This window comes from Euprymna scolopes, chromosome 14, assembly GCF_053919585.1.
Source record: "Euprymna scolopes isolate OS-2025 chromosome 14, ASM5391958v1, whole genome shotgun sequence".
Classification (NCBI taxonomy): Eukaryota; Metazoa; Mollusca; class Cephalopoda; order Sepiida; family Sepiolidae; genus Euprymna; species Euprymna scolopes.
This window is the reverse complement of record NC_136495.1, coordinates 114,438,237-114,451,332: the sequence shown is the minus strand read 5'-3', so window position 1 is coordinate 114,451,332 and position 13,096 is coordinate 114,438,237. Positions and strand designations below refer to the sequence as shown.

The following is a 13,096-nucleotide window of genomic DNA, read 5'->3' as shown; positions in this document are numbered from 1 at the left end:
CTGTAGAATCCACACTTGGATAATTTTTTATTTGTTGTGATTGTGTGAAGTCAGAATCTCTCGCTTTTGGGAGCTAATTATGATCACATTTTTTAAAAAATTTTTGTACAAACAAGGTGTTTTTTTTTTATTTGATTATCTTAGGACTTTATTAATTATCTTTGAAATAGACCCAGAAAACTAATATTTATCTTTCAAAGGATTTTTACAATGAATTTATTTAACATCAAAATTTAGCTGAATTTGTCAGCTTCCAAATGTCGCCGGGAAAACATTTTTCATTATAACTTTTTTTTTTTTTCACGTGTACAAATATTTTTTTCCTTTTGGAAATTAACTTTAGTCTTTAATCTTTCAAATACAATCAAAAAGTAGTCAAAAACCTACAAAAAAAGAAAAAAAGAAAGAAAAACCTATGATAAAGTAAACCGGCTTTCAAAACTAAGTCCCTCTATTTTTTCCGCCGTTTTTGCCCGTACCTAAAATAAACAGTTAGTATGAAATTTAAAAGTTTATCATAAGTTAAAGTCATTAGTTATCCGGAAAGGGTATTCCATATGCTTAAGTTTTGATCCTCTTCTATCAAAGAGTTTCAAGTAGCACTAATTCACATGAAAAATATGATGGTAAAGCTCACTCACTGGCTCAGTAGGAAAACCGAAAAAAGCAAACAATATGTATTTAAGTTATGTATAAGCGAGAAATGCACACAGGTTTACGAGATCTTGTCTGGTAGTTTTATTGATAAAAGGATTTTTTTTTAAATTTGTTTAAATAAATGAGACATTATAGATATGGATGTGTCGAATTTCGTGAATTTGATCCGGATTAAATTCAAACGGGTGACATTATTTTCCTCATCACCGGTCAAGTGTTTTCTCATTGGGAGAAATATTCAAGTAATGGCGCCCACTTTGAACACTCCGTCGACCGTTGGTAGGTCTGTTTTGATATTGACGTATTATTAGTTTATTTATTTGGATTTTAGTTAGATTATAAAAAAGACATTGTACGCAAGTTTTGTTCATGCATGAAAAATCAGTTTTGTTTGTTTTATGATATTTAAAAAAAAAAAAAAAAATCATGTTGATGGCCTAACCAAATAAAAAAAAAAATACCCCCCCCACCAAAACCGACTTATTTATAATACAATTATTTGATTTAAATTTAAAAAATAAAATAAATGATTTAGATTTACATTTTTTTTTAATATTTTGATTTATTTTTGTCAGCGTGTTATTCTGTTACGTTAATTGAAAAAAAAATTTTTTTTTAATTCAAATCGAATATTTTATCGCGAGAGAAAAAAAGAATCCAACTTTTTGGTTTTGCCCGGGAGTATTTTTAGATTTGATTTTTATGTCACTTTTTGTTTATTTATTTATCTAAACTATACCGTTTATTTATTTGTTTCTTAAAATATTATTTTCCAAGGTAAATCAACTTATTGGTATAATTTAGCCTTTAAATTATCGATTAAATCAAATTGTTATTCAAAGTTAACGATGCAAAGATGTTTGGTACTTATGCACTTTTGTTACCGTACTGAAATAATAACGTTATTATTTTGAAATCCATTCTTAACATGGAGAGGGGTAGGTGTTTTGTAACTATTCTGTGCTTTCACCTAACAATTTGATAATAAAAAAAAAAAGATATAGTGAAACTGAAATTTAACTAAAAAAACTATTTAAAAATAGCGCGGTAACAAAAATGCATGAGCACTAGGTGTTTAATTATGTATTTAAGATGTAAAATTATTGGATCTAAATAACTCTCCAAATTTTCATTTTGTTTTTATATAATGCGAATTTTAGAATCAGTTTAAATTACCTTTTTGAATTAATTAATCGCATATAAAATACTTTAAATATGTCAAAGCACAAAATTTATCCTGCTAGACAAAAGAGTAACTTATCTTGCCTTTGGTAACATTTTATTTGTTATATGTTTGATTTGTTGACTGCTTTTTCGTTTTGTTGTCTATACTATAAGTTGCCCTTTTTGATTTTCATTAATAAACGATTAATATAGTAAATGAAATAACACGTAATCAAAGTCGCGTAGAAGCGAGAAACGTACAGAGAGAGAGAGAGAGGGAGAGAGAGAGAGAGACACACACACACACACACAAAGTGATCACAATTTTATTAATACAAGTTTTACGAGAATTTTTCTGAGCTAGTTTGACATCTCATTTTTTTTCTTCTTTGAAGACGGAATCTGACAACTAGTTCGGTGCTTAATTAATTACACGCACACACACACACGCTCACATATTGGCAGATGGCCATTATACTGCTCGTCACAACAAAGTATGCAAGTACCTCCATTGGAAGATCTGTGGAGAGATGCAACTTGACAGATCGCCGAACATTTGGGAACATGAACCACCACTGATAACATCAAACAGAAATGTGACCGTGTTCTATGACAAAGACATACAGGCAGATACATAAAAAAACAAGGCCATCAAACCAGATATTGTTATATGGAACAAGCCTGAAAGAACTGCACTCATTGTCGATGTCACAGTCTCAAATGATTTCGGCCTTAACAGAGATGAACGGGAAAAGATAACAAAATATCAGGACCTAAAAAAATGATCTAAAAACGACATGGTCTCTGAAAGAAATAAACATTATACCGTTTGTGATAGGAGCAACTGGCTTAATAAAAACAAGAATCTTCATAAATACTTAGAAGCAATCCCTGGAAGACCAAGCTGTAATGAAATACAAATAGCAGCCATAAAGGAAACAGTATCTATTCTTAAAAGAGTCCTCGGATATAAATTTAAATCATAACGGAATCAAGTGTTAGCTCCAGGAGGGAGCCCCTTGATCTCTTCAAACTTACTGAAGTAAAATACAAAAAAAAAAAAAAAAAGAAAAGAAAAGAGAAATATATAATCTCATTCGGATATATATACATGCATACATACATATATATACAGAATATCTGGTGTTTGTTAAAGGTCGACTTTTTTAATATGTTGTTTTAGGCGCAAACAATATTACGTACCTAATTATGTCGAAAATAGTAATATATCCAAAAATTACGAAAAATCCTCGAGTAGAAAGTTATTCCTAGTTAAAAGTAATTTTAACGGAAAATCGAGTAAAATTGCATTTTTCTTAGACGTTATATAGGTACAGGCAAAATGCATGCCGATGCTCAAAATGTATAAGCATTTTGACCCCTCCCTTTACTTAAAAATTTACCAAAAATCAGGAAATTAACCAATTTTAATGAAATTTTCAGTATTTATCAAATAATGATTGCGGAATATAATAAACTAATCATTTATTTAAATCTGAGTGGAAATGTATTATTTTGTTTAAACAAAAAATACCTTTACTAAAGTTATGGTTTTCAGTAGTAAAAATTTATTTTTGTTTTTATTTTTTTTTATATAAAGTATTGTAATTTGTAACAATAAAAACATAAAATAATTTTTACAGGAACATTACGAAAAAAGGCCCTAAAGTCTGTATTAATGAATTGGATATAACTCGGAGAAAAATGAATTTCTCGAACTACCGATATTACCATTGAATAAAGCATTATTTATTTAATACTTTCACACACAAAAAAATTATAATAGCAAAAATATTTCTACTTTTTTATTTAAATTACAGATTTCGCATAACTTTTATATGCAAAATTTTAATCATTTCCTTGCTCAAAAGAATGTGAAACTTTCGGCGTAACATAATTTTTATATAATTTCGACCAATAATTAAAAAAAAAAAAAAAAAAAATTAAAAACAGAAACATAAAAAATAATTAAATTAAAAAATGATAAAAATTGATACAAACGTTCAGAATAGGAATGTATGGATGCACGTTTAGGAAAAAAAAGAAAAAAAAGAAAGAAATCTGATACCCCTACCTCTTTTTACTATCATGACTTCATTTTGAGACAGCGTTTCGATTGGCTGAAATTTTGGGCCTCCTTATAATCGTGTTTACAAAATTTTAGTTTGTTGCGTTTTTGGCGGACGGTAAATTACTTGCTTTTTGAGGGCTAATTAAGTTATTTTTGCACAAACAAATGTTGAATAAATAAGATAGACAACTCTATTCAAACTATCAAGGTCAAAATCAACCATATAATGGATACATTTTGTATTAAAATCGTAATTTTTTATTTTGTTAGTTAAAAAGAAAACAAAAAAAAACTACTGATCAATTTACTTGATTTTTTTTGGAATATGACATCTTCATTCTATGACGAGTGCATAGACCATGAAGATTTTTCTGTATTTTTGCTTTTTTGGGTGCTTATGCATATATGTTACCGGGATATTTTTTACTAGTATTTTCAAGTTAAATTCAATTTTTACAATATTTTTGTTTATTAAATTGTTAGGTGAAAGTACAGAACAGTTACAAAACGCCCTCCCCTCCCTATGTTAAGAATGGGATTTCTAAATGATATTGAAATTATTTCAGTACGGTAACATAAATGCATAAGTACCTGTTTTTTTGTTGTTTTTTTTTTTAAATAGTGTAATACTAAATAAGCACCGGTTTCCTTATTCTTTGGCAATAAAATAAAAGGTGCTTCTACAGAATTTGAACTGAATCAAATCGACTTTTACCAATCCATACCTAAAACTTGTGTTAGGATTTAAAAAAAAAAAAATCATTTGTTTCCTAGATGTGTATATATATATATATATATATATATATATAAACAGAAAATAAGAACCCATGGCACCACACTATAGATCCACATCATTATCACCAGAATCTTCTTCATCAAATGACTTTCCAACAAACCCAGCAGGGTTTTCCTCGTCATTAATTCTCTCCTGAGAATTAATTATCTGGACTGCAGGTTGCAATATAATTGGCAAATGTGGAAACCCTCGCTTGCTCTCTTCCAGGAAAAGCGATTCCGTGATTGTTGTCTGTTCCTTAGCCTCTGAAGTAGTGACTCCGAAGCAAGTCTATAAATTAGGGGTGACACGGATAGCCCAGACGTACTAACCTAAGACACAAATGATTTTCTGTTGTTCTTTACTGATAACGGTTACAGGCTCTTGATAAAAAGAAGCAGATGATAACGAAAGAGAAGTCGTGATGCTACATGTGACAAAACAACAAGATACGCAAATATAGAGAATTAATTACAACAATCTGTTTACAGTGAATACAAAAAAATTTTTTATGTAAGGTTAAAATTAAATAAAGAGTGGAATCTTCTATTATAAGTTAAAGCTACGTGTACAGAAAGTGACTTCACAAGACAGAAAGACTTAAGTGAAACGTGGTGAATAAGCTGATGTGATCAGTCTTTTTACTGACTCCGATGAGAGGAAGAGGTTGGGATTTTGGATAGGTTTTCCTCTTTTTGGGAGGGGGGGGATCATATACGTCTATATATGTATACTGCAAGGAAAAAATAAAGCCCACAAACAAATTTTGAAATCTTTTAAATGATTTTTTGCTGTTCATTATTGATAATATTTATGAATGTGGTTATTAAAAACCCAACAACCCCAAATGCTTTCCATTCATCTGCATCACTACCGCCATTTGCAGAAATTCAGTTGAACTCTAAATTATAAAAAACTAAGATTACAACAAAATAAAAAAAGATAGCCCTGCTAAAAGCTTTGATCTAATCCAAATTGATCACCATGCTTCCATGTTGTCTTCTATCACCTCTATAATCTTATGGATCAGATGGAAATTGTTCTGAATTGACCTCCTTTTCACAGCATACTTCTGCTTGGACTCTATTAATTCCCCACTGAAAACCTTTTGATATAATCCAGGCTGAAATCTTCAATGCTGTGCTTGATATTTATCATTACAATGATAAATACTTACTATTATGGCCTGTGTTCTTCAAAATTGTCTGATCTACTCTCTGCTTCTTTGGAAGCGCTCCATCTTGCATAAAATTCAAATCTTCAATATTGTCGCAAGCACTAATAATTGGCCAAATTTCATCTCTTACCGTAGTGAGGTACCTCCACATTTTGCTATTGTTGTATGTGAATGGCTGAATGCCCAATTCCCTAAAAGCTGGATTGTGGCTCGCACAAATGGCTGACCAGAAGTCCTGACTTAGCACCCTGTGACTTTTTTTTTCTCTGGGGTTGGCCAAAAGAGCAAGTGTACTCAACCAAACCAAGAAATTTAGAAGAACTTAAAGGGCAATGATGTGGAGTTATGACTACCATTCCGCAAGAGTTTCTTGTGGAATCAATTGATACGATTCCTAGTCAACTGGAAAATCTAGTGGTGAATGAAGGTGCTTATATTGAATCCCAAATAAAAAGTCTCTGCATTATACATTCTTTTCATGTTCCTTAATTGTATAAATTATATTTCAAAAATAAATTGTATGTATTTTTAAATTGAGTTACTTTTCAATCACTCTATATATATATATATATATATATATAGTCATCCACATACAGTACTGTTTCGCTGTTTCACAGCTCATCAGTTCGGCTAGACAGGCAACTACCTCAAGCCAGGATTGAAACCCGACCGTTTGTACGGCAGTCAAGGCTCCTAACCATTACGCTATTGGCGGCTGCTTGAACGAGTAGTGAGTTTAACGATGTTTTGATATCGTCCGAAATACCTCTGCTCGATTTGTTTACACAAAGAGCGTCGCTTATATGCTAATGGTAATTCGTGTTTCACTTCTCAATATGCTCAACTCAAGGTGAGGAGCACTAAAGCTGAACGTGTGTGTATGTGTCTGGTCACGAATAGGCTCCTATGTGATTGACTATTATAGAAAACTGATCACATATAATGATAGATGTATCGAGACACAGCAATGGGTATGTTTGATCTGGCAGAACAGTGGGTCATTAAAATTGTGGGGTCTGCGTTCGCACCTGGCCCCCTTAGTATGGAAAATAAAACTAAGCAAAATTCATTCAAAAGCACCAGAACTTAAACTTATATATATATACAAACGTAGGCAAATCTGGGTGTATTTTAGTGGTTTTAAAATATAGGTTCTTTTTTACCAATTGTCATAAAATTTTAACCATATAATAGTATTATAATCTTCAAAAAGCCTGCAAATTTTCATGTAGTTTCGTCCTATAGAACGAAAGATGTGAGCATTTCAATATTCAATTTGGTTACCAGTATAGATATATATATGTACCACCTTTTTTGGTGATTTTATAAGTTCCAAATTTCAGCAACTATTAATCAGAATTTAACAAATGAAGGCTCATTGGAAAGGTAATGACCTGAATTGTTTAGTGGGCTATGTGACATTTGCCCTTAAGATCGTGTATTAAGATCATCCAGAGCCTATTTTTGGCACATTTTTACAGCCATAAAATGTTTCAATCATAGTCATTTGTTTTCCTAGTTTTACATATCAATTACAAAATATCTGATATTTTCCCCATATTTTTCTGGTTTTGATGGAGGGGAAACTAAAACTTGTTGCTAAGGTTGTAAATGATCTGAAATAACAGCAAGGGGATACTTGATTCCAAATATTTCTCATATGTTATATCTCCCCTCTTTGGTTTTCATACATAAAGTAAATTTCACAGTGTATAAGGATTATTTGACACTGAAGATATTCATAATCGTATTCTATTTCCAAAAGAGGAGAGATATAACATATGAGAAATATTTGGAATCAAGTCTCCTCTTGCTTTTATTTCAGATCATTTGAAGCCATAGCAGCAAGTTTTAGTCTCCCCTCTATCAAAGCCAGAGGTTTGCGGGAATATGTATACATATGTGTGTGTGCGTAATCTCCCCATCAGCGGTAATCATAACTCCCTGCACTGATGATTCCCGAAAGGATGAAACACTAGTGTCTGTAGGTATTTAATAATTATCTATATATTAATATGCTTGTCCGTATGGTGTCACGTCATCATCATCGCAAACATTAAGTAATGAAACGCGTCATCATCATCATCGCAAACATTAATTAATGTGAATTATCTCTCTTTATTGTTCAATCTTTATCAGTTAAAAATCATTAAACCCTTTTATTTTCCAAAACTTCCCAAACAAAAATAAAAGAAAAATATGAACTGTCTATTTATAGTTCCAGATTATTTTAAAGACAATTATGCATAGAAGGTATCGTTCCACAGTTTAAATAGTATAGTATTTTACTTACATTTTTAACGATGTCTTCTGTTTATTATTGTAGTGTAATAAGGAACGCTTATTCTATTTTATTCAGTAATAAATATATTTTTTACATTTAACGTTACGAGTTTGTTTTTTTTGTTTTTTTTTTACTGTGCCACTTTATATGTTTTTGTATTTTTTATTTACTTTTGAATGAGCCTTACCTAACACAAAATATGTTTAGAAATACATGTTACAAAAGTCAAGAATAACTTTATTAAATAAATCACCAAAGTCACCATCCGCAAATACACTGAGTAACACAGAGTCAAAACATATTTTACATCTTGTTCTGTTTTGTTTTGCTTTTGTTTTATGGCATATCAATCCTTTTTCGTGTTATTTAATGGCGAATCGAGTAATTTTGTAACATTTATACAGCTTCACGTTGTTTACATAGTTATTACTTATGTTTTGTTCATTTTATTTTGCTTCTTTTACAGGCATTCATCTTCTAATGCATACATATTTAAATACGATAAAAAATGGACACAACAATTTTTTTAATATAAAATAAAACACTTTGTTTCATTACTTACGATTTAATTTATTTAAAGAAATATTTATTTCCTATTTAAAGATTTTCAGTATATTTTATTTAACTGAAGAAATGTTTATTGCTCATACATATATTTTTTCCATTATTTTTATTACATTGTTAGGTGAAGTTTCAGAATAGTTAACTCCTCTCCCCATATTAAGAATGGCTTTCAGCATGATTCTTACAATAGCGGTATCAAAGTTTTTTTTTTTTTCTTATTTTAAAACAAATTATAAAAAAAAGATACAAGACCATTAAATTTTTTTTTCCATTAAATCGCTATTTAGGTGAAGGTTCAAAATAGTTAACCCTTCCCACATAACCGTTTTTTTTTATGCAGTAAAATATTTTGTTTCAATAATTATGGTTTAAATAAATATTTATTCCTTATTTAAAGATTTACAGTATAATTTATTTAACTGAAGAAATATTTATTGTCCATACATATATTTTCCCCCTATTTTTTTTTACATTGTTAGGTGAAGTTTCAGAATAGTTAACCCCCATCCCCATATTAAGAATGGCTTTCAGCATGATTCTTACAATAGTGCTATCAAAGTTTATTGATTTTTCTTATTTAACAAAAATTATAAAAAAAGATACAAGAACATTTTAAACATTTTTGTCATTAAATCGTTATTTAGGTGAAGGTTTAGAATAGTCAAATCCTTTCCCTTATTAAGAATGGCATTTTTATTATTTCAGCATGATGCTTACATTTTTCTTAATATAAAAAAAAAAGATACAAGAAAATGTTAAGCTTTTTTTTCTTTTTTTTTTTAAATGTTAGATCAAAGTTTGGAATAACTTTTACTTTATAGCCAATTATTATGTATTAAAATGTTTTAGCATTTAATACCTAATAAGGTTTTCGCTTCAATTACCACAAGCAGATGATATCGATTCAAAGGAGGTAATTGGTCAACAATTGTTTTAGCCGAATTTTACGGTAAAGCTTCTATATAAGTCACAAAATTATCTACTAAACCAGTGTAACTTGGTAAAATTTTGTTATTCATTTAACCGTAAACAAACAACACCATCGTCAACAACAAAAACAGAGCTTTGCTTCAACAAAGTTTACTGACTTGTGAATAAGTCATCCAGAATTAAATGATTGTTATCAGCTTATTTTGATGATCAGAAACTAAATATTTAATCCGGCGTAAATTTTTAACATTTTTGATCCTTCTTACTGTAAATATTTAAAATAATTAAATTACTTTCGGCAATTTTAGAAACGGCCATTAGAATACTTAAATTTTAATCTAGCCATCCCTTATTTATAGAAATAAATTAGAAAAAGTATTGACTATTAAATACCCTTTTACAAATTACGCAACTTAACTTTTTTAATATCAAATAAACACTTTGTTTCATTACTTAGGATTTAAACAAATATTTATTCTCAATTTTTACATTTTTCGTATATTTTTCAAAATTCAAGATATAATTTATTGAAATGAAATTATTAAGTTATTACACAAAAGAAAATAACATGTTCACAAATAAATGTATGCTTCTACACTTTGTATGCGAAAAAAAAAAAACGCTATGTTTTTGAGCATATCTGCTGCCAGAATCCGAAGAAGACATCAGTACTTTAAACTATGACCGAATCATGAAATAACAGGAAAGCGTGTACAATTCTGTAATCAAAGCCAAAATAGGTGCTTCTATACTTTTACTTCAATATATTTATTGAATAAATAAAATAGTTTCTACACTTTAAAATACTGATGTCTCTCTTGGATTCTGGCAGCAGGTGCGCTGAAAAACATGGCGTCTTTTTTTTTCGGCAACAAAGTGTAGAAGCACCAATAAATGTTACGAGAGGGAATAATTTATTATTAAATAATTTATATAATTCACCTAGATATCATCTAGATATCCTTTTTACAGAGCTAAATTATAAAAATATTGATTTAAATTCCCTTTTAGAAAACTTACACACTAATGATTTTTAATATAAAAAACGGTTTCATTAATTAAGAAACATTTATTCTCATTTTAAACATTTATACTGAATTTTATTTCATTATAGAAACATTTATTTTTCGTATCAAAATCTTTATTTATAATTTTTTTTTATTAAGACCAATTAAATTTTCACACAGAATTAACCAAATCACTACCACTACATTGGAAGATACAAGATGTGCAGCAAGAGAACGACAAAGACGAAGGCGTCAGCAGCTACGAACTGAAGAAAGGGATAATATCAGATTGCAAAGGAGAAACATATTGAGACAGCAAATAAATAGCATGATTGAAGAAGACAGACAACTTTATCTGCAAAATGAAAGCGCTAGACAATGGGAATGAAGAAACAATATGAATGAAGCAGAAAGACAAAATATCCCGTATTATTTTGTAGGTGACGTGAGTTTGATTTGCTCATTTTGTAGAGCACTTAAATTTCGAGGAAAAACATTGAATTGTTGTCAAAAAGGAAAAGTTTCTCTTCCTCCCTTACGAGATTATCCTCCTCAACTCCAAAGATTATTCGAAGGTAATAACCAAGAAGCGTTTAATTTCAGATCTAATATACGCAATTATAACTCATCATTTTCATTTGCATCATTTGAAGCAAATATTGTCTGCCTTCCTGGAAGAGGCCCCTATTGTTTTCGCTTACAAGGTCAAACCTATCATTATTCCAGTACTCTGCACCCAAATAATGAAGAGGAGAGAAAATATGGACAAATTTACATCTTAGACTCATCTGAAGCAAATCACCTCCGGTGTAATTTACCAGAAAATAATAAATGTATCCAAAGTGTCTTTGAAACCATAGCTACAGTTATGGAGAATAATCGTTATGTCCAAGCTTATAAAAATATGAAGGCCATCAAATTAGAAGAGGAAGCACATGGAAAATGTAAAGCCAAGGAGAGTTTCGATGCATTATACCGCTGGTCCAGATACCAAAAGATTATACAATCCAATAAACAACGAAATAGGTGTAGTATTTGTTGGTGAGGATGGTGCTCCACCTACGAACAGAGATATTATTGTTTACCCACATTCTCAACCAAAACACCGAATTTCTTATCTGTCTTGCCACTTGGACTCCATGATATATCCCATATTGTTTCCAAATGGTGAACAAGGCTGGCACATAAACATGCAACATAGGCCAGAACAGCAAACAAGAGTTCGCAATAAAGTGACAATGCAAGAGTATTACAGTTATCGCCTTGCAATTAGAGATTCATTCAGTATTATCCATAGATCTGGTAAGCTATTCCAACAATATGTAGTTGATGCATATGTGAAAGTTGAAGGGTGCAGATTGAACTACATTAAAAGCCATAAAAGTCAACTAAGAGCTGCTCAATATTCTGGCTTAATGGATCATTTAGCAAAGAATGAAGATGGCGATCCTGGTGTACCAGTTATTCTAACATCTTCATTTATAGGAAGTCCTAGGAATCTTCAACAACTGTCTCAAGATGCAATGGCAGTTTTCTGTAAATATGGAAAGCCATACCTATTCCTTACCTATACATGTAATCCAAGATGTCCTGAAATATTAAACAACTTGGGGTCATCAGAACTTGCATAAAATCGACCTGACTTAATATCACGTGTGTATCATGCACATCTAACTGAACTTTTGAAAGACATTAAAGACAGACATGTATTGGGAACTCCTGTTGCATATGTTTATGTTTCAAAAAAGAGGGCTACCACACTGCCACATGATCATAATGCTGCGAGATCAGGATAAGATCAGAACAGTTCAACAAATTGATGCAATTGTGTCAGCAGAAATACCTGGACCTGAAGATCAATTTTTAATGGTATGTGATGCAGTTAATCCTTATTCTCCTTGTATGAGTAAAGGATTATGCAAAAAAAATTTTCCAAAGGCATTTAGAGAAGAAACAGTAGAGAACATTGATGGATACCTGGCTTACAAGCGTGCAAATAATGGTGACTCAGTTCAAGTCGGTAATTTTACTGTTGATAATAGATACATAGTCCCTTTCAACAAATTTCTTCTGAGAAAATATCGAGCTCATATTAACTTCAGTCAAGAGTATAAAATACATATTTAAATATGTTTATAAATGACATGATAGTGCTATGATGGAGGTCAATAACGATGATTCATCTATTAATATCGATGAAGGAGAAACAATGCGATCAGAACAAAGAGCTGAATCAAGCAACATCTATCATGTAGATATGTATCATCTCCAGAAGCAATGTGGCGTCTTTCTGACTATAAAATGCATGGACAGTCTCATGTTATGTACCGTTTAGCTGTAAACATGCTGTACACATGAAGGAATTTCTTACTGATGTGTTTTAAAAGATTTTAACTACCGTGGAATTTCCACGGGTCCTGCTAGTAGTAATAATTATGTCAGCCCCTTTAAGAACTCTGTTCTTACT

General features: G+C 30.6%; 1 protein-coding gene across 9 annotated transcripts in view; it reads left to right on the top strand.

Moving 5' to 3' along the window:
• The first annotated feature begins 837 nt into the window (after positions 1–837).
• Positions 838–13,096, top strand: part of LOC145293229 (uncharacterized) — an 81,397-nt gene continuing 69,138 nt past the window's right edge. For 2 of the 9 annotated variants that reach the window (XM_080139784.1, XM_080139779.1), the window contains exon 1: positions 838–936. The gene's annotated coding sequence lies outside the window, so the exon portion shown is untranslated. Of the gene's footprint in view, positions 941–7,807; positions 7,829–10,809; positions 12,499–13,096 lie in introns of those variants that run through there. The other 7 variants (XM_080139786.1, XM_080139781.1, XM_080139785.1 and 4 more) reach the window with 6 other exon arrangements.